Genomic DNA, 24,373 nt, shown 5'->3' with positions numbered 1-24,373 from the left:
TTAATGAGCATTTTGAATTTTAAAATGCACATTTCGAGACTTCTGAAAAGAATTTCTCTCAGGTCTTAACAAAATAATGAAGCACTTTGGGGCAAAGATGCAAAGAAGCAGCCCTGCACTGGAGGCCAATATACAGAAGACCTCCACGGCCACCATTGCCTTCCCCTTGGTGCTGTGGTAGACAGGAAGGAAGGTCACCCAGACACTACAGAATACCAGCATGCTGAATGTCAGATATTTGGCTTCATTGAATGTGTCAGGCAGATTCCTGGCCAAGAATGCAACAGTGAAACTTCCCATGGCAATAGAGCCTAAGTATCCCAAGACACAATAGAAGGCAATAATTGAACCTTTGTTACAGATCATCAAAATATGACCTTTTTCAACATGTACATCAGCATCAACAAATGGAGGATACGTGCCCAGCCAGATTCCACAAATAGTCAGTTGAATCATGGTGCAAATTGGAATGATGAAGTTAGGTGCCCTTGACAAAAGCAACCACCTCAACCTTCTACTTGGATTAGTAACTTTGAAGGCCAGTACTACTGTAACTGTCTTGGCCAAGACAGTAGAAGCAGCCACAGTAAATACAGTTGCAAATATGGTCTGCTGCATGATGCATGTGGCCATAACAGGATGACCAATGAAGAGCAAGGAACACAGAAAACAAAAGATAAGGGCCATGAGTAGAACATAGCTGAGAGTTCTGTTATTCGCCTTGACAGTGGGTGTGTCTTTGTGCTTCAGAAACACACAAAGTATAAGAACTGTCAGAGCAAAGAAGCACAGAGCCAAGCAGGCAAGAGACATCCCCAAAGGGTCTTCATAACCCAGGAATGCCATAACCTTTTTGAGGCAGTGTGTTCTTCCTGGGTCGGCATATTGATCATCAGGACACTTTATGCACTGATCCATGTCTGGTACAAGAAGCAAATTGAAACCAGATTTAATATTTCTTGATTGTTAACAAGATACATTATATGAATTCATCAGAAATTCTTTGTCAAATTGGCCTTATCTTTTGAGGTAGATAGAAATTTAAATTTGGTTTTTGTTTCAGAATTAGTAGAAACTTCAAAATTTATTATCTGTATTTTTAATTATGTGAATATCTTGCTTATATTAATCTTCAATATTCATGATGTTTGTAGTAAATTGCCAGAAAATAATAGTCTATGACAGAATATTTATGCTTGTAAAATAAAGTACACTAGTAAGAGGAATTCATGGAAGGACATATTTATTCTTAACTATTCTGTAAATTCTGAAATTCACAAAATTATAAACAATTTCTTCCATATATTTTTTCACCTTTCAGCCTCAAAGCTAAAACCACATCCTAATGTCCTCATGTAACTTCTTGTATATGCAAAAACTGGTAAGCTCATATATTTCATAAGGGACTGCATAAATAGTATCCAGAAAAACAGAAACTGCATGAACCACTTATGAACTAAAGTCTCCATATGTTAAAAGTATCACCTTTACTATTAGGTTTTGGTGTATGAATTCTAGTTAGAAACTGTACCTACCAGTTTTATTATTTTTTATAATATTTGATTGCCAATGCTCCCAAGAAAATGTTTAATAACCTTTACAATATACAATAACTTAATTATATTCATGTGCATTGGTTTATTTGATAAATAATTCATAGTATTGAAATAAAAAGACTTGCAGATGGCAGCCAAAATTCAAAATCAGAGTCTTCCTCAAAATATAAAGCCAAGATGATTTAAACTAAATAATAAATTATATCCAAGTCTCCATTCTGCTCTAAAGATCAGGTACTTCTAATTCACTCCCAGAGGGAGAACTTTCTCACCGTGAATTAGAATAAAGCAGAAAAGACTAAATAATACTTATTACTAATGACTAATTGACTTATTTACTGATTTACTTAAAACACTGCTTCTACTGCATATTTGTCCAGTACAACTGCACTGAATACCTGAAACAGAATGACCTGGAGAAACAGCTGAAACAATGAGCCCTTATCCTTAACATCCTGTAGAGTGTCCCATAACTCTACTTGCTCACTCCACTTTGTAAATTTAGAGTATAAAATAAGAAGTAACCTGGACTGGAGATCAAAGCCTTTCACAAGATATCCTGTCCAACAGTAATATCTCCTGTCTTCTATTATCATTGTGCTTAGTCCAGAACAGCATCTTCTGTAAGTGCCTTCACATGGACTTTGAAAATGCTGAATGATACTCCTCTTCAATGCCTCTGAGAGTACCACGAGTAAATAAATGTTTCTCTTTTTATGTTTCTTAGATAGGTTTGTAAGTACATTAAATTTTTTCTAACTTGTAAAATAATACTAAACTTAGTCTTAATTTTTTTTCGTTTTTTTTGAAACAGGGTTTCTCTGTATTGCTTTAGAGGTTGTTCTGAAAGTCGATCAGGCTCACCTCGAACTCATAGAGATCTGCCTGCCTCTGCCTCCAGAGTGCTGGGATTAAAGGCATGTGCCACCGACACCCAGCTTAATATTTTTTTAAAAAGAAAAATATCTATTGCAAAAATAATATGAAATAGATGTTTTTCCATCTTATAAGGATATAGACATGACAAAATACAGAATTGATGAATTAGTTTGCTCCTATCCATATTGTATAACTTATAACATGATATCTTCAATCTGTCTTAGTTGTGGATACACAGCAGAACAAAATTAAAAACAGTGATATTGCTTATTCTATTCAGGGATACACATTCCTCAGGGATATACATTACGTTTTAGTTATTCATGAAAATTCATAGTTATCTAAGCAGTTATATCTAAACTTTTGGGCACAAATATTCAAACATTTTTATTTTTCTAATAAGTTTATAATTATGATTTGTTAAAAATGTTTAGTTTCAACATTAAAAATACAAATGGCAACAATCAAACTTAAATTTTTTGGTGCACTATCACTGCTTTCAATTACTTAAAATTCAATATATTAAAAACATAATTTTCTGTAATGCATTTTGTATATAATAGGCCATACAGATTTTTCCCCTTTATTTACTTGACACGTTACAAAATATGTTGAACATTTCAATGTATTTTTTGTCTCTGAACTGTATATGTATCTCCACTTTTCTCATATTTAAACTATACTTAATAAAATATGTTGACCTGAAAATTAAATAAAATCATAAGTTTGTATCATAATTAAAATAGAAATTACATAATTCAATAATCTGATGCCCTACCAAAAACATCTCTTTCAGAAGTTGCACAGGGTCCTTGTCACAACAAAGATATTCCCTACTATACAACGTTAAAATTTTATGTTCATATTTGTTCTCAAAATTTCTATAAATTTTTGATTTAGAATCCTATCATGGCTTGCAAACTTACATGTGGCCTAGAGTATATATGAAAATGCAACCTACCAAGGGACAGCATGATCTATCATAGATCACACTATAAAACACATGCTACTCAAACAGTGTTCAGCATTCTGAACATCTACAACATGTCACAAACTTGCACTGCACTGGATAAATCAGAATATGCATCTCACATATGTTAGGGAGGAAGAGAAGTAGATGTATTGCATAATGCTGTATTACATAGTACTGAATTCCAGGTTGCAGGATAAATGCTACAGTGATGATTCATATTCTAAAGCAGTTTCCAAAATGAACTATTATGGGCAATGTTTGAGAATAATGGGTCAATATGTAGTACAGGTTACAGGAGTGTGCCATTTCAAGGGGCAGACTTATTAATTCATGTAATTACATGATAAGTTTTAATATCAATTACCATAGACCTCACTGAGAACTATGTTAATATGAGTGAGAATAATCTAAACTTTTGGTGAATTATGTACTTACCTGTCATGTTGGAAATTTCATTCTCTGGGCAGGCTGTACAATCAAAACAGCAGACAGCCTTTCCTTGCTGAGGGGATTTTCTGAATCCTGGAATGCAAGGCATACTGCACATTGAGGTTGGAGTCTGAGGAAAATCACAAATAGATTACAAAGAAAATTTTTACTATTTGGTTATAGTCATAGTGACTTAGAAAATGACACTATTGTAAAACATCCTTTTCCACACACGCATCAAACTAAGAAGGAACACTTCATTTGATTTTTTGGTTATATAATATAATAGAAGTTTATCGATTTACACAATGTGAAAATTATGCATATATGTATGTATTTATGCATATATTTTACATCAATCCCTCTCTCTCTGTCTCTCTCTGTCTCTCTGTCTCTCTCTGCCTCTCTCTGTCTCTCTCTCTCTATCTTACACACACACACACACACACACACACACACACATAGTATGCTACTGAAAAGAATTCTGAAAGCAAGTCTAGGAATATGGGAAATCATTTAGTGAATAAATTTTTAAAATGCTGTATTCTTTGATGATGGTCAAGTCAATCTTGAGATTTTGGGGGACCTATACTGCATGCAGACTTATAAAAATAAGTCCAGTGCACCTGTCTAATATCGGTGTTCCACTTTATCATCTCTTCAGACATACTCAGTTGTCGACCATGTGGTAAATATTGGGAAAACGTGCCTATTTTCACCTTAAGACCGAGTTTTGGCAAAAAGTCCATAGTGTGGTGAATGTCATACTCTGTATTCAACTTTTCTTTCTGATTCAGGTTCACTTGGTCTCCAGCAGGATTTGTGAACTGAATGTTTTTCAGGAAAGGGACCATCTGAAACATTTATTATTTTAGTTTCAACTATGCCTACAGATTTGGAAAGAAAATGTGAAGTTTAGAGTGCCTTAAATTTTCATTCATCTGTCCTAAAAATGTGAGTTGATTACAATCCCTCTGATAGTAAAAGGAAAAAAAATCATCATAGATTTATTGTCATACATAAATAACATGATTATTACATTAATAGTTTATTTACATATATTTAAAATAGCATTATAATTTGGAAATACCAATTTCTTAGTGAAGTTAATTCTCTAAGATATGAACAACTTATATCTGGTGCCCTGTGCAGAACCACCTGAGACCTGGGTAGTGCACACTGCGAATTCCATTCCTACAAGTTCCAGCCTGCCAATATACTCTCAGTGTCCTAGTACCTTTCTCTACCCACTGGATAGGTGAGGTAAGCATGGGCCTGTTTCCAGCCCACCTTCTGGTGCCCTGCATGGAGCCAGCTGCCTACTGCAGATCCCATCGTGACAGGATCCAACCCACCCTGAGACTCCCAAGGCACCAGTACTAGGACCACCTCCATTCATGGGAAGTGGAGAGCCACCAGAGTATTGAACCTGCCTACACCCACCAGAAGGGAACCTCAATCCCATATCCACCAGGACAGAATGAGACTCCTTCTGAACCCACTGGAATAAGGGATGGGAAGGATACAATATAAAAATACACTCAGCAACAGAAAAACCTGTATGCCACTGCCAGAGTCTAGAGACTCTACACCAGTAAGACCTGAGCATCCCAATACAGTTGATATAGAAGAGAATGACCTTAAAAACAACTTCATGAAAATGATAGAGGTCCTCAAAGATAATATGAGAAAATCCCTTATAGAAGGAAAAAAAATCAAGAAATGGAGGAAAAGACAAAGCAAAAATTGCAAAAAATAGTTCAAACAGTGCAAGAGTTGACAGTTGAAATAGAGAGAATAAGAAAACACAGTCTAAGGGTATGCTAAAAATAGAAAAGTTGGACATACAGTCAGTTATGCAAGCATAACCAAAGCATAAAAGAGATGGAAGAGAGAATCTCAGGCATTGAAGATACACTAGGAGAAATAGATTCATCGACTAAAGAAAATCATAAGTCCAACAAATCCCTAACTCAAAATATCCAGGAAATATTGGACACCACAAAAAGACCAAACCTAAGAATAATAATTATAAAAGAAGGTGAAAAACCCCACTTCAACGAGGCAGAAAGCATATTTAACAAAATCATAGAAGAAAACATTCCCAACTTAAAGAAAGACATGCTAATGAATGTACAAGAAGCTTACAGAACACCAAATAGAGTGGACCACAAATATGTCCCCTTGCCACATAATAATCAAGACTCCAAACATACAGAATAAAGAAAGTATATTAAGAGCATCTAAGGAAAAATTAAAGTAACATATAGAGGAAAATTTTCAGAATTACACCTGACTTCTCCATGGAAACTCTGAAAGCCAGAAGGTCCTAGGTAGATATTCTATCAACACTAAGAGGCCATGGATGCCATCCCAGACTGATATAACCAGCAAAGCTTTCAATCACTATAGATGGAGAAAACAAGATACTCTAAAAAATCAGATTTAAACAATACATATATACTAATCCAGCCCAATAGAAAGTTCTCTAAGGGAAATTCCAACCTAACAAAGTTAGCTACAACCAGAAAAACATAGGCAATAGATAATCCCACTTTACTAACAGCCAAAAGAAAAAAGGGGTGGAATTCCACATACAATTCCACAAGCACCACCAACTCCAAAACAAAATGGGCAATCAGTGGTAGTTAATATACCACAATATTAATGTTTTAACTCTCCCACAAAAAGATAGAATGGATTTGAAGACAGAACACATTCTTCTGCTGCATAAAATAAGCATACCCCATCTTCAAAACAGATGTTATCTCAGAGTTAAGGGTTGGGGAAAGATTTTGTAATCTAATGGACCCAAGTAACAAGCAGGGGTACCAATCCTAATGTTTAACAAATTAGATTTTAAACTAAAATCAATCAAAAGAAGTGAAGGAGAACATTTCATACTCATCACAGGAGAAATCCACCAAGATGAAGTCTCAATTCTGAATAGCTATGCCCCCAATACAAAGGCATCCATGTCTGTAAAAGAAATATTACTAAAACTCAAATCACACATAAAAAACCTAGAGTTGGAGACTTCAACATCTCAGTCTCACCACTAGATAGGACTACCAGACAGAAACTTAACAAAGACATAAAGGGACTAATAGAAATTATGACGCAATTGGGGTTAACAGACATCTATAGAACATTCCATTCTAACACAAAAGAATACAACTTCTTCCCAGTGCCACATTAAATCTTCTCAAAATTCGACCATGTATTTGGTAACATAGTAAACATCAACAGGCACACAAAATTTGGAATAACCCCATATGTTTTATTAGACCACCAGGTTTTAAAGTTAGAATTCAGCAGCAAGACAAATTGCAGAAACCCTACAAACTAATGGAAATTGAATAATGCACAATTGCACCATTCCTGGGTCAAGGAAGAAAGAAAAAAGTAAATTTAAGACTTCCTAGAATTCAATGAGAATGAAGACACAACATACCCAAACTTATGGAACAGTTTGAAAGTAGTGCTAAAAGGAAAGTTCATAGCACCAAGTGTCCACATGAAGAAACTGGAGATTAGTCACAATAGAGAATTAACGGCACAATTGAAAGTTGTAGAACAAAATGAAGCAAACTTACCCCAGAGGTGTAGATGCCAGGAAATAATCAAATTGAAGACTGAAATCAATAAAGTAGAAACTAGGAAAACAATACAGAGAATCAGTGTAACAAATAATTGGTTCTTTGAGAAAATCAACAAGAAAGACAAACCTTTATCCAATCTTACCAAACAACAGAGCATGAACATGCAAATTAACCAAATCTGAAATGAAAAGGAAGATATAAAAATGGACACTGAGGAAATCAAGAGAATCATCAGGTCATACTTTGAAAACCTGTGGTTCACAAAATTGGAAAAATAAAGGAAATAGACAATTTCCTGGTTAGATATCACTTACCAAAATTAAATCAAGAGCAGATAAGCAACTTAAATAGACCTATACTCCAGAATGAAATAGGAGCAATTATCAAAAGTCTCCCAGACAAAAAAACCCAAGCCCAGATGGCCCCAGTGCAAAATTCTATCAGAAGTTCAAAGAACAACTAATACAAATTCTCCTCAAAGTATTCCTTGAAACAAAAGCAGAAGGGTAATTGCCAATCTCATTTTATGAAGCTTCTAATAAACTTGATACCCAATCTACATAAAGACACAGCAAAGAAAGAGAACTTCAGACTAATGTCCATCATGAACATTGATGCAAAAATCCTCAATAAAATACTGACTGACAAATTACATCCAAGATGTCACCAGAAAAATCATCCACCTTTGTCATGTAGGCTTCATCTCAGTGATACAGGGCTGGTTCAACACATGAAAATCCATCAATGTAATCCACTATATAAACAAGTTGAGAAACAATAATCACATGATCATCTCACTAGGTGCTGTATAAGTCTTGGACAAAATCTAACATCCCTTCATGATAAAGGTCCTGGAGATATCAGGGATAACAGGAACATATGTAAACATAATAAAAGCTATATACAGCAAACCAATAGTCAATACCTCTTCAATATTGTATTTGAAGTTCTAGCTGCAGCAATAAGACAATTAGAGGAGATCAAGGGGATACAATTTGGAAAGGATGAAGTCAAACTTTCACTATTTGCAGATGATATGAGAGTTTACATAAGTGGGCTAAAAAGTACCAGGGGACTCCTACAACTGGTAAACACCTTCAACAAAGTGGCAAGATACAAGATCAACTAAAAAATCTGTAGCCCTACTATATACAGACAATAAAAGGGCTGAGACAGAAATCATAGAAATGTCACCCTTTACAATTACCACAAACAACATAAAATACCTTGGGGGTAATGTTCACCAACAAGTGAAAGACATATGTGTATCTCCAGAACTTTGGAACTTTTTTTAGAAGAAAGTTTATGTTTTTTAAAGTTTCAACCAAAAGTTTTTAAAAATTTAAACTTTCTTCACATGTCAATCCCAGCTACCTCTCCCTCCCCTCCTCCCTTGGCTCCCCAACAGACACCCCAGTCCCCACCCAATTCCCACTTCATTCCCCAGGGAGGGTGAGGCCCTACATAGGGGATCACCAGAGTCTGTCATATCATTCATGGCATGGCCTAGTCCCTCCCCCAAGGGTCCAGGCTGAGAGAGAGCATCATATTAACCCCCACACCTACGAACACTTGGTTTTTGACAAAGAAGCTAACATTATATATTGTAAAAAAGAAAACAATTTCAACAAATTGTGCTGACCAAATGGGATGCTGACATGTAGAAGACTGCAGATAGATCCATGTCTATTGTCATGCACAAAACTTAAGTCTAAATGGATCAAACCTCAGCATAAATATAGCCACACTGAACCTCTTAGAAGAGAAGATTGGAGGTAGCATTGAATAAATTGGTACAGGAGACTGTTTCCTTTACACAGTATCAGTAGCACAGACACTGAGATTGATAAATAAAAATGGGCCACCCTGAAACTGAGAAGCTTCTGTAAGACAAAGGAAACAGGCAGCAAGACAAAAAGGAAGCCCACAAAATGGGAAAAGGTATTCACCCACCCTACATCTGACAGATGGATAATTTCCAAAATTTCCAAAGAACTCAAGAAGCAAGTCTGAAAACACTAAAAGATCCAGTTAAAAAGTGGGGTACAGAACTAAATAGAGAATTATCAATGGAGGCATCTAAAATGCCTGACAGACATATTACTCAACATCCTTAGGCCTCAGGGAAATGCAATTCAGCAACTCTGAGATATCATCTTACTCTTTTCAGAATGGCTACATGAAAAACACTAATGACAGTATATGCTGGAGAGGATGTGGAGAAAGGGGAACACTCCTCCACTGCTGGTGCGAGTGACAACTTGTACAACAACTTTGGAAATCAGTATAGAGATTCCTCAGGAAATTGTGAACCAGTCTTCCACAAGATCCAGCAATTCCACTTTTAGTCATCTACCCAAAAGATGCATACTTACCAAACAAGGATGTCTCTTCCTTTATGATAATAGTAGCATTATTTGTAATAGCCAGAACCTGGAAGCAATCTAGATGTTCCTCAACTGAAGTGTGGATAGAGAAAATGTGGTACCTTTACCCAATGGAGTACTATTCAGCAGAAAAAATCAATGGAATCTTGAAACATGCAGAAAAATGGATGGCACTAGAAGAAACCATTCTGAGTGAGGTAACACAGTCACAAAAAGACAAACATGTTATATACTCACTCATGTATAGTTTTAGAAACAGAGCATGGGAGTGCCAGCCTACTATCCCACTTCCAGAGATTCTGGGAAACAAGGAGGTCTCTAAGAGAGATGGGCCTGGTATCCTAGAGAAGGGGAATGGGAAAAGATCTCCTGAGTGGATTAGGAGCATGGGGTGAGGGGGAAGGAAGCTGGGAGAAGGGGGGAAGAAGCAGAGGAGAGAGAAGGTCATGAGGGAGCAGGAAGTTTTAGTTGGGGGAAGAATAGAGGATACCAGAATGAGAGATACTATAATAGAGGGATTCATTACAGGTTTGAGAAGAGATCTGGTACTACTGACATTTTCCAAGATCTACAAGGATGACACCCCCTGTCAAACTGAGCAATGGTTGAGAAGCTACCTCAAATGCCCTTCCCAGATAATGAGATTGACTACTACTTTATATGCCATCTTAGAGCATTTATTCAGTGGCTGATGAAACCAGAGGCAGACATCTACATATAAACACTGAACTGAACTCCTGGAAACGAGTTGCAAGGAGGCAGGATTGATGAGGAAAGGGGTCAAGACTGGACTGTTGAAACCCACATAACCTGCTGACCTGAACAAGGGGGAGATTATGGATCCCATACTGATATCTGAGAGCCCAGCATGGGACTGATCCAGACCCCCTAATTTTGGGTGTCAGTGAAGAGGCCTTGGCAATTTATGTGATCTTGGGTAGTAGATCAGTATTTATCCGTGGCATACGAATGGACTTTGGGAGCCCATTTCACATGGAGGGATGCTCTCTCAGCTTTCACATGAGGGAGGGCCTAGGCCCTGCAGTGGATGATATGACAGACTTTGGGGATCCCCCTTGGAGGGCCTTACCTTCCCTGGGAAGTGGAGTGGGGATTGGGTCTGGGGCTGGTGGGGAATGCTGGAGGAGTATAGGCTGAGGTAGTTGGGATTGACATGTGAATCAAGCTTATTTGTAATTTAAATAAAAAGATAAAAAGTAATAGAAAAAACACAATGTACAAACATACAAAAACAACTGAATGATATTCCTATAAATGTTATGGGCCATTATCTACCCTATTTCCTCTATAATGTTAATCAGCTAGATATTAAAGTCATCAATGGACTAAAAATACGGTTGAATTAATGCTGTTATTTGGGACCTCTTCACATGATTGGTAACCCATTTTCATCCCTTAAAAGATCAGTCAGCCTCTTGTTACCAATAAGAATATCACAAGTAAGCATTAAATTTTGTTTCAAATATTAAAAGTATGAGAAGCATATGTGGTGGAAATATTATAGAAATTATATCAGCTTAGATTATGAGTCCATTTTATTGTTGATTAGTCTAAAATTTAATTAACAATAAAGTTACATGACATATAGTGAAAGAGTATGGAAATTTATGTATTGGAAAGAAAAGAGTTTAGAGTACTTGGCTAGAACCTTCAGTGTTCATTAAGAAAATTATAACTACAACACTACGTGACATTCAATTGAATATATATTACCTGCCAATTGTCAAATTCCAGTCCTTTTCCATAATTACTTTGCCAGGTATCTACTTGTTGCAGAAGCATCTGATGGAGTGCATGGGCCACAGCATACACAGCATTATGCAGGTCATAACTAGTACCACTCAAAGAAATTTCAAAATGGTGATCGAATAACCAGTTTAATATTGTTTTGGTTGAACAATTCTTCAGATTTTTACAATTGAATGATGACAAAGAACAATTAAAATACATCCACCATAATCTAGCAAGAGATATATCATTACTGTAGTTGGTAGGGTGTACTGTCTGGATGAATGTTTTAAAACCAGGTAATTCAGAATAGTGATGTGTAAAAGTGAGAGTCCCATAGAAGGAGTTAAGGAGGAAATTTCCATTATGTATGATCATATCCCACTGTGCAGTAGTGACCCAAATTCTCTGAATGTTCACTAAATTCCATAGTCTAAAGTTCACTTGTAGACAAGAGTCTTTATCTCCATAAATGATAACAACTTTTGCTGATGACATCATGATCTGGTTATAATATGTAATCTGCATTTTTCAGGAATTTCATTTCATTATTTATAATGATACTCAAAAAGGCTAAACACACACTGTTCCTTTGCATCTCTTTTCTCAATTCCAAGAGAAACTGAAGTCCTAGGTCATCATCTGAAATGATTGCTCCCACCCAGTTCCAGCTGAAATGGACAACCAAAGACACCATGGCCAAGGCCAGAGATGTGTCCTTACGAGCAATCTGGTGCAGATATGGAAATTGTTCTCGGTTGCTTAGGAGAGGATGAAAAGGCCCATAGTAAAGCTGAAGGCCATAGAACATAAGAAATAACTTAAAGGAGGTAGATTAAATAATGTTCAGTCTAAACCTAGGTACATTAAACAAAACCTGTGAGTGTAGGAAGTATGAACTATCTGTTTCATTATTAAAATCATATCTAATGTTTTTGTATATTAGAAAGTGCAGAAAAACTAATTGTGCTAGTAAATCACTTCAAATTTATGCAGTTATTCAGGTCTGTTTATGCTAAAGTAGTGGTATGTGCCTCTAAAATGTCTCAATATTTATGCTTTGAATTCTCTGCATTAAAATAGACATAAAACATTTCTTCCTTTTAATGTGAATTATTATTTGAAAAAAGTAGAATGAATGTTGCCAATGTTTTGTAAATTTAGCTTCCCCATATTTACCTCTGGTATTTTGGAGATGTATAGGAGTGGCCCAAGTATGGCAGATGGCAACCACATTGGTCCTGTAAGTACAAATAAATATCTTCTCTGATTTATGCAGTTGTAGTTAGGAATAAATTCACCTCTTTTTGAGATTAAACTGTTTATTCTCCAGGCATCTAGTAGGTGACATTCAACTTTGACCAGCAATGAAATGTTTGGTAGAATATGTTGGTTTTGGTTAATTTCTTTGAGGGCAAAATAAAGAGACAAAATCAAGTGGATATTCTTAGTTGTCAACCTGGAAACAGAGCCAAGAGACAATGAGATATTAGATTCCAAGTCTGATAATATTGAATAATACTAATATTGTTTATGCATTTAATTCTTGTTTTCTTTACCCATTGCTATGGTTACACAAGTTCATTTAATATGGTATATGAGAATATGAGATATGTGGAGTTAAGTATTTTAGAAAGGGTTAAGGATAGGTATATCTCTCTTCTGTAATTTTGAACTTTCATACAGTTTCATTCCTTTGCAAGTATGTTAAGAAGCATGTCACCAAAGAAAGTTAATCTGCTTATTATTTTGTTATTCTAATAAACAACATTCATGAAAAAATAAAGGGGTATAATCTGTTACCTAGATTATGATGGTTTATTACAGAGAAGCAGCCCTGGCCAAGGACATTATTTATTAGCACAATGAATGGGTAGCCAAATTTATATGTCTATGTCACCAGCTCTGAGAAAGCTTGTAGAGTAAGAAGCAATACAAATAGAATAATTGATTTTATTCTTTCTCTCTACTTTATGCACATTTGTCCTCTTTCTTTTACATTTGATGCTGTCTAATCTTTGATGGTAAGTTATTGATAATAACAGCAATTTTTTGTTATGAGGAATGAGCCCTTTTCTATTCCCATGGGCACTAAGATTACTAACTATGCACTTAATTCTTATGTATTCATCTGGACATCATGGGCTTGACCCTGATTCCTGTTTCTTCATTCTGGTTCATAAAGAGTTGCTTCTTCTTCAATCACTTAATATTAATTCCCATGTATTTATTCAACATATTTTAATGCAACACAAATTCTTTGATATTGTCTAGTTCAGTCTGATAATCCCGTCTAAATAATCTGTATCATTTTACTGTTTTTCTTAGTATGTTTCAGCTTTCTCCTCCTCTCATGTAATATTTTATTGCTTTTTGGCCATATTATACATTAAAATACATTAGTTCACTTTGTTGCTGTGTATTTAGTATCAAATAGACAAAAATATAAATATGTTCTATAATTTTGTTCTTGTCATGTTTCAATAACATGATTTTCCAGTGTGCTATACTTTTATTTCCTCAACATTTCTGTCTTATTAAGAAATAACCAGACACCCACTGCTTTCTAGTGCCTTGCCGTTCTGTACTAGATTTTACTGATGTATGTTGTATCCACGTTTAAGTTGACTACTCCAATTAAACCAGTGATGATACTTTTCTGTGATGTCAATAACTCAATTTATGTAGACCTGTGTCTTCCAAGTAAAGCTGTGAATTTGTGTTTGTTCTTCAGTTTTTATGAAATGTTATTATTCATTCATTTTTAATTTAATGGTTCCTATTTCAAATCTTTGAATATTTTTAGTGGCTTACATAATTTTAAAATCTTTTTTGGGTGACATGATCAATATTTCCATATTTCTTCATTTGTTCAGTGATCCAATGGGTTTTCATTTTAATTTATGGAGTAGATGGAGTTTACTTCCTTTTAAATGCATCATATTGTCTTCTGCTCCAAAGAAGAAAAAGGACACAACATTTTCTAATTTTAAGGTACTGTTAATTAAGCCTTAAATTTAGTGGCCATCATTTGTTATGAAAACACTTTAATTTTAGGATATCTACTAGTCATAACTAATAGAATAATTGCAATTTCTTTTTATCTTGCATTCACCTTTCTGTACATATTCCTTGCTTTATTCAAAGTCACAAATTTCCTGTGCTCTGGAAATCCAATATGAATAAATATCAGAAAGTCGATGCAAATCTCCTTTCATCCACAATGAGATAACTAAAAACGAATCAATAATAGAAATGCTGGAAGGGGAAGACCCAGTTTTCTTTAAGCCTGTGGCCCATGGTGGGTCAAAAATTGCCCAGTTGGATGTACAATATACAAAAGAATATTAGGAGCACAAATTAGACTTGATGGGTCAAAAAAAGATATTCAGGAGGAAAGCAAATGTCACCAAAACACAATTAGGCAAAACTCTTAAAGAACTAATAAAAACACCCCTAAGGAAATAAGCTGCAAACATAACTAATGTACATAGCTTCACATTTTCAGAATGTTTACTTGAATGGAATATAATACGCTTCTTTCACTGATAACACTATACATCTAGGTGGGAGAGAGTCATAGCTAAAAACATTGATATCATGTATTAAAATAAATGAGAAAATATCAGGAAAGTTTGGGATTTCACAATTGCATTAGAAGGTACACATTGAGTAATTTAAACACCCTATAAAATATACCACACATAGATAGCACTAAACTGAAACTCTATTAATCAGTGCACAAGCATTTCTGTAATCCTTGAGGCAAGCCTATAGGAATTATTAAAACATAGAAAAATAAAATGGCTATAATAATCTTCCCTTTTCAACATATAAAGAAACCACACTTTCTAGTGAATAACTGAAGGCACAAGGGGAAGCCTTTTCTCAGTCACAGAAATAATGATTAATTTAGTCATCAGAGGAGCTGTCATATACAATTTCTAATCTGTTACAGCACACACTAAGTGAGCCTAATTCAATTCAGATGTGTAGTGACCTGGGCAGAACCTAGATAAAGCAACAATCCCGAGGGATCTCTCTTGTGAAAACCTGTGGATGCAGAATATTGGTCCAGTATATTGAATGAATTCCTCAGCTCACGACTAAAACAAATTTATATTGTATGTTTTCTTCACATACTATGATTAACCACAAAGCAAATTTATGATATTCTACCTGGTCTGTGAAGAACAAGCAATGACTAGGGTTACCTCATGTCTACTTCTCCAGGTGCACTGTGATTGCACAGGATGTTTAGTGGAAAGAATCCAATACAATATGATATTTTGTTCTCCAAATTTTTCACATTATTACTGACATTCCCTTGCCATAATCAAACATGTTTATCATAAACAATAACTAAGGAACATCTTTTTCAGTGCTCAAGTAAAATGACATTTACCTAACTGGTAAATTGCATTTGAAAAGGAAAATATAAATAAAACAGAGAATGTTAAATTATGATTCCTGTAGTGGTACACTCTTAAATATACTGAATAAACACAGTAATTCTACAAATACAACGAATGGGAAACACCTATTAATGTAAATGTGAAAGAAATATGATTCTCTGACAAAGTTTTAAAATATTATAAAAGATATTAAGTGTTAAGTACTTAGGCAGAATATGTCTTCATAATAACAAATAATTTACCTATAAGATAACCATTTGAAATGATAGATATACATAGGTATATATAGTTTAACTAAATCATGCATAATACAGTTATATTTTAGAAAATCATATTTTATTCTGTTTAATATAAAATTAATCCTACTCAATTTGATAAAAGAACATCTAAACAATATGTGCTCCAGTACTTTATTCTATATATCAAACTCGTCAACTTTTATGTCATGGGATTAATCATAGTAGAAATATAATAAGAAAATAATTATAGACCTGTGTGTTAAAGTGTATGAACTGAAACATTTTACAGTTTTATAAACATTATTCTATGATATTTTATATGACAGATGTATACTTCATAAAGGATTAGATACAATAATCCCATTTTTGAATTAATGATATTTATCAGTATCACGCTGTTATTTTTGTACATCTGTGGTATTTATGCCCACATAATCCATTTTTTTGATATAACTTACTTCAGAAATAATAACAAAAGAGATAATATCTCTGGTGTATGTTGAACAATCAACTTGTGAAATCTAAATACCAGTAAATAGAAGAATTGCAAATGCTCTTAACTCAACTTCCATGAGGACAGCTTATCTGTAACTTCTAGAAAACTAGAGCTCTGTGGGCATATAGCAAACTATTGGGATGAAGATTTTCTCATTGAAACTCTACTAAATCTCCCTTCAGAAATTTCTCATATTTGTCTGATATTTGAACTTCTGAATTACCTATTTCATTTTCCATTGCAATGTGAGAATTTTTTCTCAGTTTAATTAGTATGTGACATCACTTAGTATCATTCTTCATTCTCTCCCATTTCTGTGTCCCATTTTAGTGCAATTTTTATTATTTCATTCATTATTGAAAATTTCTCTCATTTACTTTACAGTGGCATCCATCCATTCACATCTGCTATGTATTTGTTTGTCTTCATTTATATGCTACTGGTAAATGAAAAACAAAAGGCCCCAGGTCACCAAAACAAACTTGAACATTAAATGAACATCCGGGGGCATTACCGTCTCTGACTTCAAGCTCTATTATATAGTCCTAAAAACAACTTGGTATTGGCATGAAAATAAACATATAAACCAGTGGAATCAAATTGAACATCCTGATATTAACCCACACACCTATGAACACCTGGTTTTTGACAAACAAACTAAATATATACAGTGGAAAAAAGAAAGCATCTTCAACAAATAGTGCTGGCATAACTGGATGCCGGCATGTAGAAGACTGCAGATAGATCCATGTCTATCACGATGCACAAAACTTAAGTCTAAATGGATCAAAGACCTCAACGTAAATCCAGCCACACTGAACCTGTTAGAAGAAAAAGTGGAAGGTACCCTTGAACAAACTGGTACAGGAGGCTGCTTCCTGAACATAACACCAGTAGTGCAGACACTGAGATCAACAATTAATAAATGGGACCTCCTGAAACTGAGAAGCTTTTGTAAGGCAAAGGACACAGTCAACAAGATAAAACAGCAGCCCACAGGATGCCAACCTACAGATTGGGAAACGTTATTCACTAACCTCACATCTGACAGAGGGCTGATCTCCAAAATTTACAAAGAACACAAGAAACAAGTCTCCAAAACACCGAAGGACCCAATTAAAAAGTGGGGGATTGAACTAAATGGAGAATTCTCAATAGAGAAATCTAAAATGACTGAGAGACACATATGAAAGTGCTCAACATACTTAACAATCAGGAAAATGCAAATCAAAACAGCTCTGAGATATCTTAGTCCTGTCAGAATAGCTAAAATGAAAAACACCAACTGCAGAGGAGAGGATGTGGAGAAAGGGGAACACTGTTCCACTGCTGGTGGGAGTACAAGCTTTTACAGCCACTTTGGCAATCAGTATGGTGATTCATCAGGAAAATTGGCAATCCCACTCTTATGCATATACCCAAAAGATGCACATTCATACAACAAGGACATCTGTTCAATCATGTTCATAGCAGCATTATTTGTAATAACGAGAACTTGGAAGCAACCTAGATTTTCCTCAACTGAAGAAGGGATGGAGAATTGTAGTACATTCACGCAATGAAGTACTGATCAGTCAAAAAACAAATAAAAACATTGGAATCTTGAAATTCGCAGGCAAATGAATGCAACTAGAAGAAACCATCCTGAGCAAAGTAACCCTGTCACAAAGAGACAAAATGAAATGTATTCAAGGGATTTTAGACATAGAGCAAAGGAGTGCCAGCCTACCATCCTCACCACCAGAGAAGCTAGGAAACAAGGGGCACCCTAAGTAAGATAGACATATGTGTCCCCCCAGAGAAGGGGAAAGGGACAAGATCTCCTGAGCTATTTGGGAGCATTGGGAGAGGGAAGAGGGAGTTAGAAGAAACAGATGGGGAGAAGAAGACTGGAGAAGAGGATAGGAGAGAGCCAGATGATTGAGTCAGGGGAAGAATAGAGGAGAGCAAGAAAAAGTTACCATAATAGAGGGAGCCATTATAGGTTTAAAGAGAAATCTGGCACTAGGGAAAAGTTCAGATATCTACAAGGTTGATCCAAACTAACAATCCAAGCAACAGTTGAGAGGCTACCTTAAATTCCCTTCTCCAATAATGAGATTGATGACTATCTTATAGGCCATCTTAGAGCCTTCATCCAGTAGATGACTGAAGAAGAAGCAATTACACACAGCTAAATAATGAGCTGAACTCTGGAATTCAGTTGCAGAGAGGGAGGAGTAATGATCAAATGGGTCAAAACCAGGCTAGAGAAACCCACAGAAACAGCTGACCTGAACAAGGGGGTCCTCATGGACACCAGACTGATAGCTGGGAAACCAGTATAGGATTGTTCCAGACCGCCTGAATGAGGATGTCAGTTTTGAGGTCTGGTTAATCTGTGGGGCCTCTGGTAGTGGATCAGTATTCATCCCTAATATATGAGTGGACTATGGTCACCCAATCCACATAAAGGAATACTCTCTCAGCCTAGACACATGAGGGAGGATCTAGGCCTTCTTCTGTATGATATGACAGACATTGAAGATCCCCCAAGGAAGGCTTCACCCTTCCTGGGGAGCAGAAAGTGAATGGGATAGGGGATTTTGGGGGGCAGGGGAGGAGTGTAGGGAGAGGGAACTGGGATTGATGTGTACAAGAAGCTTGTTTCTAATTTTAAAAAAGGGAAATATTTGCTTCAATAATAAAACGTAATGGTGTTATTCCTTACAGATGCCCTATCTTGAATGGATTTAATTATCAGATATTTAGATTGTTATTTGTGACAATTTGGATAGGATACACTGGAAACATTGCTCTGCCGCAAAAATTAAATCTCAATCCTAATATACTTTATTAATAAATAAAAATTATGATCAAACATAGAAACTAGAGTGTTCTGTGCAAACATTCCCACAATATGTAGACACAGTTTTTATAGTTATGAAAAGAGGAAAAGAGAAGTAATTGTAGAATTAGTGCCAGAGATTAAAGAGTCAATACACAAAATTATCAAATAAATAGTAGGAAATGTTTGTATATTTGTGATAGTAGTAGTACCTTTTCAAATGCTTGCAGGTGCTACAGGCAACAGCTTTCATTCTAGCATACACTAAGTGAAATATGTCATTGCATGCAGTGACAGACACTCTTCTAAAAAGTGTACAAGCATCCTTTTGGAATTGTATACATGGCTGCTACATACATTTACAACATAGTACTTTAAAAATACTTGACAATTTAAATAAAACGAACATGTGGCTATGTATGTGTTCAATTGAAACAAAATTTAACAGGAAGCATTATATTCTTATAGTGAATGAACCATCTTTTTCTGTACACGATTTCAGTGATACTAGTCCAACAGCATAATGGATATGAAATGACAAAACAAACTATAAAAATGCAGTATTATCTTAAGAAACATAATCATGAAGCATGGTAGAAATATTAAAGATTTCTTTTTGTAGGAATTTAACATTCTATTCTGATGAAAGAAACAGTAGCAAACTACAGAAAGAAAATTTTAGTCAATGTCTAGGAAATGAACTCATGATAGTGCTTTCGATTACGTTTATCAGGAATATCACTTGCCACCATGCAATGGGAACTGCCACTATTTAGGGTATCCCCACAGAATAAAGATATGTGTGTATGTGTGTGTGTGTGTGTGTGTGTTTCTGAAAAGTGTATCTGATAATATGAATCTGATACACTTAAACTGTGAGAATGGGAGAAAAAAACAAGAGTGAAACAAAATACATTTTAGATATGTCCTAGTCAGTGAGGGAGGGCAAAACAGAGAGAAGGCATGCAGTATTAGGGTCTACCTATGTATATCTCTACTATTTATTACTTACATTGATTATCAATTAAGAACAAATAAATGGAAATTTACTTACCGCTTATCTAGATTCCCACTGAAGTATTCATTCTTTACATTACCAAGATTTGTATAAATAGAAAAAAACAATCAATATCTTTATCCCCTTCCCAAGTTTTATTGGTTTTTAATCTCCAAAAGCACCTGGGTTCAACTGAATTGCTGGAAAGAAAGAAGAGCTTCAGGATCAAGAAGACAACCATCAAAGAGAGCATCTTTATCATGACACCAAGATGAAAGGTTAGATAAAAGTGTAGCAAGCAAGTTACACAGAACACCAGTAGTCAAATATGTCTGTCCACATATATGTTTCTCTTTTTATTACTGTAGTTCACTAATGAGTGCACTTATGTTACCCAATATTTTTCCTCTCAACTTGTTCTCTGGAGAAATCTTAAGCATTACCAAGCCTCAGGCTCTGCATCTGAGTTCTCATGTCCAGGTGCAAGCAACACTTGGTAATTTTGCTTAAGGGTCATTCTTCCTTCCATATTATTTATGATTCTGAACATATCAGTTAACCTGAAGGCCGCAGGAAAATTCCTCCTGAATAAATTATGTAATAAGCATAGTTTACAAAACAACTTCTCTGATCACAATTTGAAATACTTGTAGCAGATTGCATCAGACATCTGAAACAAGTTTAAGATGGAAACCTCAGAAACAGCTAACGATAGAGTATACTATAGACATTCAGGTATCATATCCATGCTATCTGTGATATGAAATTTATCACAATATATTTGGTGTTCAGATATCCACAAAACATGCATTCTATCTTTGTCTCTCTCTCCCATCACACACACACACATACACATACACACACACACACACACTCACACATATACACACACAGGTATTGACTTTGCCTGTTACTGAACAAAAATTTCCAGTTACATTATAGGGAACCAATCATCATCCTCAAATAAGAAACATTCACCAGTATCTCAAAGTCAAGGGAGAATCTAAAACTTTTATTATAGTTCTGTTAATTATCTGGGCCTAAGTTTCCATGGGGTATTATGTTGAGATCAGACATTTATACATCTACAATATGGATTTCACTCATTATTTGTTCTCTTATATGAATAGAGTGGTACCTGCAATTGACTCCCTAGTTTTTGAGTAAGTTTTATCAGTCCATAAAAGGACACACCTGAATTTATTTTTTTATTTGGGTTGTGTATTGTTCCTGGTTTTATATTTTTCCTCTTATTGAAAATAGCTTCTTTTCTGAAACAACCTGTATTTGTTTAAGAATTCCCCTTTTGTTACTCCTCCATTTCCATATACACTTTCCCTCCAATTCTGTTCCACCCTCTGTCTTTTGAAAACAAATAAGCTTCTAAGAGATGATTAATACAATATAACAAATGTAAAAATTAACCCATTGGAATTGAGAAAACCAAACAACAGAAAGAAAAGACTCCAAAAGAAGGCACAATATTCAGAAAACTACTTTTTCCTCCTACTTAAGAATTCCATAAAAAAGCTAACCTGGAACACACAGTGTATATGCAAAGGACCTGTAGGTTAAAGCAATATCAAAAATATATTTACATGAGCATGATTGACAACAAAAAGGGAAAGCTCTAATATGACAGTGATTGACAAGGAATTTCCAAAGATACTCTTGGTTGTATTTTGTGTTGGCCATCTACATTTAGGCATGCAGCCTACCATTAAGAATATTTTTTCTTTTAGTTTCCCAGGGAGTCTTCCTTGGAAATAAGCAAAATTTTCATTTAAAAGTGGTTATTGATGGTACATTGCTTCTTGTAGTGATATCTTGCTTGTACAAATAAAACCTGTCTGAAGGTCATAGAATGGATATTGTCACTATCTAACCATAGAGGTCTGGAGATCTGTACAGACAGACAGAAAGTAAGATAGCTGGGCATAAACAGAATACAAACAGGCAGAAACAGGAACTCATTCTCTTGTCTGCTGAGAATCTAAGGGGGTAAGGTATTGTCATGGCTTTCTCCCTTTCTCTGATCTCTCAGCATTTTCCTCTATATCTGACTTTGGGATTTCATTGCTTAAACCAATTGAGAACTCCTTTTATAGCTTCTATGTTAGGGATAGGAATGTGTTTCCACTTCTTTTAGCTTTTGTTCCTCATCTGGTACTAAAGGTGCTGTTCATGTCGTCTCAGTCTCTGTAAGTTCATATGGGTATTTATTATGTTGATTTAGATGGTCTTGATTTCTTGATTTCCTCAGTCTTCTGTGGTTCTTACATACTTTTTGCCTATTTTACTGAGTTCTCTGAGTCCTGAGGAAGAGTATTTTGTATTCCATTTACAACCCAATATTTGAATGTGTCTCACTCTCTGCATAATGTCTGTGTGACTCTCTGTATTTATTCTTATCTGTTGCAAGAGGAAGCTTCTCTAACAATTGCTGAGCAAGGCACTGATCCCAAGTATATTTTCAGGATTCATTTTATAGATACTTCCTCCTCCCTCTCAAAGGACAGTATTATTAAGTTTGTCCTAGGTACTTGGAGTATCTCGTCTCTGGTTCTTGATCACCTAAGTGGTATTACATATGGGTCCAGTCTTGTGATGTTGGTTGGTTACTCCCACAAACATTGCCATCATTGTGTTAGTATAATTTGCAGGCAGGACAACATTATGAATCAAGGGGATTTGAGGTTTTATTGGTGTTAACATTTCTCTTTAGGTAGCATGCAAAGTACCTTCCTGAACTTAAGACATCAGCATGTAGATGTGAATGCTCTATGTGGGCAACAGCTCTACTTATCCATCCTCAATGAGTTCTGTAGATGTTAATATTAACTACAGGGTTTTGTTATCAATTTGTGGAGAGAAACATATAGCCTTTGCAACATCTTGGGTTGTTTGGGGATTCCTATGCAACTGTTTGGCCAACAATTCAATTAGATGCAACTCAATTCCAGGACTGGAAGTGTCGTTTGGTGACAAGAATGGCCACTTGGGGGTCTATCTCTCTTAGTATTTGGTGACTTCATTTAGATGACCTTCCTATATGCATATAGTTTAGGAATCTTTCACTGTGCTAACGTTCCACACTGCACTGCAAATGGCCCTTAATTTTAGCTACCTCTTCTTGTGTTCCATACCTCATTCCACTCCCTACTTCCCCACTCTGCTTGATCCTCCAATTTCACACTCTGCCATCCATCCATCACTATTTATTTCCCCTTTCCAGAAAATGGTGTCTCTTTCCCCTAATACCTTATTATATATGTAAAGTATGTGGTTCTATGAATTAAAGTTTCTTATTGTGCTAGAGAGATAGCTAAATTTTCTACATATAGATCTGCAGGCAGCAGGAAAAAAGATACAGTCCCTGGCTTGAAGTTCTGATACTTCAAATCCCACACCTAGTGACATACTTCCTCCAAAAAGATCACATCTGCTGAAACAAAATGGCACAGCTAATTATGTCAAACTCTTTTGAACTTAAGGATCCATTTTCATTCAAGCCACCATATTTCACTCCCTGGTCTCCATAGCTTGTAGCCATATTAGAATCTGGTTAAACTCCAAAATCCCCATACTATGTAACAATCTGAACACTGTTTAAATGTCCTAAGTCCAAGTTTTTTTCAGAGATTCAATGCAATCTATTATAGTAACCTTGGGATTAAAGGCATGCACCACCATTGCTTGGCTTGTTTTTTCTTTTAATTAGTTCATATGGTGGATTGCCTTGACAGATTTTCCTATGTGGAAACATCCCTGCAGCTCTGGAAAGAAGCCTGCTTAATCATGGTGAATGATCTTTTTGATACACT

At 35.4% G+C, this 24,373-nt stretch overlaps 1 pseudogene; it reads right to left on the bottom strand.

The window, feature by feature from the left end:
• Positions 1-20,811, bottom strand: LOC101825442 (annotated as a pseudogene).
• Positions 20,812-24,373: the final 3,562 nt, after the last annotated feature.

The sequence above is a fragment of the Mesocricetus auratus genome, unplaced genomic scaffold (genome assembly GCF_017639785.1).
Source record: "Mesocricetus auratus isolate SY011 unplaced genomic scaffold, BCM_Maur_2.0 Super-Scaffold_4256, whole genome shotgun sequence".
Lineage (NCBI taxonomy): Eukaryota > Metazoa > Chordata > Mammalia > Rodentia > Cricetidae > Mesocricetus > Mesocricetus auratus.
This window is presented reverse-complemented; position numbering and strand designations above follow the sequence as displayed.